The sequence below is a fragment of the Siphateles boraxobius genome, unplaced genomic scaffold (genome assembly GCF_051911475.1).
Source record: "Siphateles boraxobius isolate OS27281-9 unplaced genomic scaffold, OSU_SipBor_1 204, whole genome shotgun sequence".
Lineage (NCBI taxonomy): Eukaryota > Metazoa > Chordata > Actinopteri > Cypriniformes > Leuciscidae > Siphateles > Siphateles boraxobius.
This window is the reverse complement of record NW_027508816.1, coordinates 1,320,360-1,326,359: the sequence shown is the minus strand read 5'-3', so window position 1 is coordinate 1,326,359 and position 6,000 is coordinate 1,320,360.

Genomic DNA, 6,000 nt, shown 5'->3' with positions numbered 1-6,000 from the left:
AGCAGTTGCAAAGGCCCTGCTAACCGAAATCGTGCCAAGATGGGGGATACCAAGAAAAATCAGCTCTGACAATGGCAGACATTTTGTAAATGCTGCAATAAAGCAGGTGGGAGAGTTCTTGGGCATTGATATGAGAACACATTGTAGTTACGCTCCCTCGTCAGCAGGGGTGGTAGAGAGATCAAATCAAACAATCAAGAACAAATTGGCAAAATGTTGCGAAGAGACGGGTCTGTCTTGGGTTAAGGCCCTACCAATCGTACTGATGTACATGAGAATGAGGAAAAGAGTGAAAACAAACCTGAGCCCATTCGAAATTTTGTTTGGCAGGCCGCCATTCATGGGCATAGAAGGGGGTAAACAAAGGCTGCCATCCACGGATGTGTGTGAGAATGACATGTTGAATTACTGCAAAGAAATGTCTTGTCTGTTATCACAAATTTCTGTGCAGGTGAAAGCTGCCCAGGGGAAAGTTGCTGAGACGTTTCTGCACAAGGTCAGGCCAGGTGATTTCGTGGTGATTCGTGATCACAGGAGAAAGAGCTGGAAGGCGAAAAGGTGGCTTGGGCCTTTCCAGGTGCTTCTGGTGACGTACACGGCAGTGAAGGTCGCAGAGAGGGCCACGTGGGTGCACGCGAACCATTGCAGGAAGGTGCCGCCCATTGCGGAGGCGGAGCAATCGCAGGAGGGGGTTGAACGAGCATAATCGTCAAGGTCCAGTTATTGACAAGCAAGAAAAGGTACCGTTATCTGCGCAAGAGCAAGGCCATGCAAAAGACATAACAGAGCCTGCAGATACAGACCTTTGCATTGAAGCAGCAGGGAGGAGACAGGAGGAAGCAAACAACTTTGATTTTGCCAAGCGGTATCCAGCTGGAAACCGTGTGGCCAACGGAACAGATAAGACTTTCTTGGTAGTGCTTTTAAGAACTGAACTGTCTTAACACTTTCTGGTCATACAGCAGATCAGAGTAACCGAGAACATGGAGCGTACCAGACCCTGGCACCCATTCAGAGTGCCAGGAATGTGTGGCCTGGTTAAGACTACAGGCATAATGACTGTGTTGTCAGTGACAATTTGCTTGATAATAATGCATTTTACAGCAGGCCTGAAAGTATTACCAACAGGAGAACAGACCAACAGGACTGAGACAACGGAGCGGAACGACACCGCTCGACAACGTGCTAGGAGAGACGCATTCAAAGAGGTGGAGCCAGTGAGAGGCCTCGAGGGGGGCACGGTGACAGTTCACGAAGGATCAAATGTGAGTTTCGGGTGCAACCCCTATCAAACGAACTGTCCAGGCTGTCAGGGGCGCAGCGAAGACTATGCAGGCTTCTACTTCTGCGAACACCCATGTAAGTGGAGCGACGTGAAAGCATATGCCTCCAACTACAAGGGGGGAACAGATAAAAGATTTCAAGTATTTGCAAAACACAGACTAAGCAACAACAGGTATGGGATGGCAGTCGAGCTAGCACAAGTAAGACTGTCAGACCAAGGCAAGTACTATTGTGGATTAGATTTAGAGGGAAAGGATTGGTACGAAGAAGTTGACATTATTGTAAACGAGGCAGTTCCAACTTTAAAACCTTTTGTAGCACCTGAGGTCGAACGAGAAGCGAGGGACGAGCTGGTGTGGATGGGGAACGGAGACGTGACACGAGATCAGGGGAACCCTGAAGTGCAGAAAGCCATGATGAAGTGTCAAGGTAACAAAGCCTGTGCTCTGGCTATGCTGCAGAAAGAAGAGTTAGAAATATCAACGAGCTGCTGGCTGTGTCTGCAGATGTCACACGCTTGGAAGGTCGTCCCACTGACTATAGCAACAGCTAATGAAACAAAGTGTCTAATTCCAAAACAAATGACTGATGTGCTTTTAGCAGCAGCTGAACTGGAGAAAGGAGAGACATCGACGAAACGACCTGAGGACAGCTGTGACAACGTTCGACGATATAACAACACTGATATAGCAATTCCACCACTGAGAGTAACACACAAAAAGGTGATGTGTGCGTTTGTTCAGACACGCAGAAACTTTTCACGACAGGATGGTCTGACTGCAGAGTCAGAATCAACACAAAGGGCGGAACAGTGAACAATTGCACAGCGACACTCGACGGCAAGGAGATTAGTTTCACATGTCCATTTGGTGAGCTGCATGAGACTTCACCAGCAGCTGTGTGGGTATGTGGGGACAGGGCGTTTCACAGAATGCCTAAACACGGGTGGTCAGGGTGCTGTTATCCAGCGTTGATAAATGTGGGAACATCTGTGTATTTGCCAAACAAAACACCAAGGGCAAGGAAAAAAAGAAATGTTAAGATTTTGCCTGGGGTTCTGCCAAAACATTATTCGGGCTATACATTATCTGATCCATGGACAACACCTGGGGCAAATGTGGGGTGGTCCCTTTTCCTGGGGGTGGGAACAACGGTGACGATTAATAAGGTTAATGATTTTGCATGGTCTGTATTAGCAATAGCAAATGCCACTGAAAATGCTATAAACATGATAAATGATGAAATGAGACATTTACGAGAGGCAGTTATTCAAAATCGATTAGCTTTGGATTTAATTACTGCAGAACGGGGGGGGCATTTGTAAGATGTTAGGTGTGTCTTGTTGTTTCAATATTCCAGATTACAGTGACAACATAACAAATGTGATCGAGCACATGAGAAAGGCGGTGCAGGAGCCTGAACCAGTGGAAGAGAACTGGCTGACCTGGATAATGAATTTTAAAGGGGGCTGGGGATTTTGGTTAGCTCAGACTGTGTTGCCAATATTAGTCATAGTAGTACTGATTCTGTTATGTATACCATGTATTATACAATGTGTGTCTAGCTTAGTGCAGAGACTGGTTAAAGTTGGAATGTCTGTTCAATTGGTGAAAATGACAGCCTACCCGAATGATGATGTTGATGAACAACAATACGATGACACAAGTAGCGGAAGTTACAGCGACACGTGCTAATTGAGTAAAGAAAATGTGTTTTCCTTTTTGCCACGAGATGGCGTAAAAGGACAGGGTTTGAAACCGAGTGATTTTTATTATAGTTTTTCTGTTTTGTTTTCTTACTACATTATAACTATTTCTTGTTTATACTAAGGTGACTGAGGGTCCGATCTAGGTCGGGAGTGCAATAACAGTGCTTATTCATTCAGCCCGGCTTTAGATAAACTGTTTATTTGCTTGCTAAAATATTACGGGGCCTTTCCCCCACAAAAACAGCCTTATGCTTCTTCATTCTAAAACTTTCTTCACAGGTTCAAGGAGAGTGATTTTATGTGACTTGAATTTGCATTTATTATTACTATTATTGCAATGTTTGATTAATCAGTTATCATAGTATGATAAACAGAGAGGAGTTGTTATGGAATTTTCCATCTATTACCCTTCTTTCATTGATTCTTAATTATGGCCTCATCTGTTTTCTCTTTTGTAGTGAGAGAGGGGCTTGTGTGATAATTTACTGTGGTTGGTGGTCAGTGGAGGTAAGGAAAAGCAGATGGTCAAGGGGTCATCTTGAGTGCATTTGTACTTTATAGCCTAAAGGGTTAAGGGGGCATCTACCTCTTCTGTCAGGGAGGTATAGAAAAGACAAAGTATACCTCTCTCCCTGAGGGGAGGGCAGAAATAAGGCCTTGGAGAACATGAGATATAAAAAAGACAGACACTGCTTCTCCTTATCTCTCCTCACTGACTCACAAATGTGTATTGGTGACGAGGATCTCTCTTGCAAGAGAATAAATACTTTATAAACTATTAATTTGGACTCAGAGTGTCTCTTACTCAGTGATGATGTTTGTTCAATGATAAAAAAGCCACAACAGTACCATTGTCCGATCGAATTGTAGACACCTGCCCTTTTCTGCAGATGAAGCGTCGTATGGCGTTTATGCATGATGAGGTATCAAGACTGTTGGCCACCTCAATATGAACTGCTCTTATGTTCAGACACGTAAACAACACTCCATACCTCTTTACCATGCTGCGTCCTCGTTTTACTGAGACAGGACCAAAATAATCCACTCCTGTATGCGTAAAGGGAGGATTATCTGGCAACACACGATCTCTTGGCAGATCTGCCATTTTCTGTTCGTTGACTTTGGCATTTAATCTTCTGCACATTGTGCATTTAGAAATCAGCTTCCGTATGACTGTACTGGCAGCAGCAACCCAAAATTTGTTTCGCAGGTTTGCAAGCATTTGATTTCTGCCACTATGGCCTGTGTTTTTATGTATATCCTTCAGAATCAAAGACTTTACATGCTGCTTTTTATCAAGAATTGCTGGATGCTTCGCAGATTCTGGCATTGCGGACTGATTTAAACGACCACCTACTCGTATTATGCCATCTTGGACAAGTCGGTCCAGTTTGTACAGTGGACTACTTCTTTTGACATGGTTACTGCTTTGTAAAGATTTGAATTCCACTTTGATGCCTCTAGAGGCCATGTCTGCTGGGTTTAGCAAGGTGTTGACATACCTCCACTGTGAGGGCTCAGAAGCTTCTCTGATGAAGGAAACCCTATTGGCAAAAAAACGTTTTAAAACGTGAGGCTTCATTCTCAATGCATTGCAGCACGGTGAGACTATCAGTCCAGAACATAGAGTCTTTGAGTTGTAACCGAAGCTCGTATTTTAACATTCTGTCCATTTTCGCTGCAACAACTGCTGCAGTCAAGTCAAGTCAAGTCAAAATTTATTTATATAGCACCATTTATACAGACAGGCTGTCCAATGTCCTTTACAAGGCAGTATAATATAACACAACAGACAGAGAAAAGGAAATTTAAAAACAAATTACAGGTTATTGAAAGCAATTGAGTAAAAATGTGTTTTCAAGCGTGACTTGAAAACTGACAAGTCAGGTGCAGAACGAACGTGAATAGGCAAGCTATTCCATAATGTCGGGCCTGCAATGGCAAAGGCACGTTCACCTCTGTGTTTTAACCTGTACCGTGGTATAGATAAAAGTTTCTGTGTGCCTGACCTAAGGACTCTGGAAGGATTGTAATGCTCTAAGAGCTCAGACAGATAGAGAGGAGCAAGGTTATTTAGGCACTTATAGACAAATAAAAGAATTTTAAAATCAACCCTAAAGCGAACCGGCAACCAGTGGAGGGATGCTAAAATCGGGTTAATATGTTCCCGTTTGCGAATGCCTTTTAAAAGTCTCGCTGCTGCATTTTGGACTATTTGAAGACGTATTAGAGTAGTTGAATTTATTCCATAATATAAAGAATTGCAATAGTCCAGTCGAGATGACAGAAAAGCATGTATCACCCTTTCAAAAGCTTGGGGACATAGAAAAGGCTTAACTTTAGTCAACATACGTAACTGGAAAAAACACGATCTGACAACTGAGTTTACTTGCTTATCCAGTTTCAAGGAGCCATCTATTGAAACACCAAGATTTTTCACACAGGTATTTACTGGCAAAGAAAGTGTATATGCTTCTGGGAGGTGATTAAAACTACTTTTTGAAGGACCAAAGAGTATGAGTTCCGTTTTATTTTCGTTTAATTTTAGGAAGTTTGCAGACATCCACTTCTTTATGTCGTCTAGACACGCCATAAGGTGCTCGAGTGAATTTTTTCCTGCCCGTTTAATAGGGACATAAATCTGAATGTCGTCTGCATAGCAGTGAAACGACACACCATATTTTTTAAATATGGATCCCAAAGGGAGCAGATAGAGGGAAAAGAGCGTAGGGGCCAGAATTGAACCCTGAGGGACCCCCCATCGAAGGTGAGCAACAGAGGACATAGAGGAGCCAAAACGAACAGAGAAACTTCGATCTGTCAAATATGATCTGAACCAATTTAATACTGTTCCTTTCAGCCCCACATCGTATTCGAGTCTAGACAGAAGAATATCATGGTCCACCATATCAAAAGCTGAGCTAAGATCTAGGAGCATTAAAATTATAGAGTCTCCAGCATCAGTTGTCAGATAGATGTCATTAAAAACCTTCAGTAGTGCTGATTCA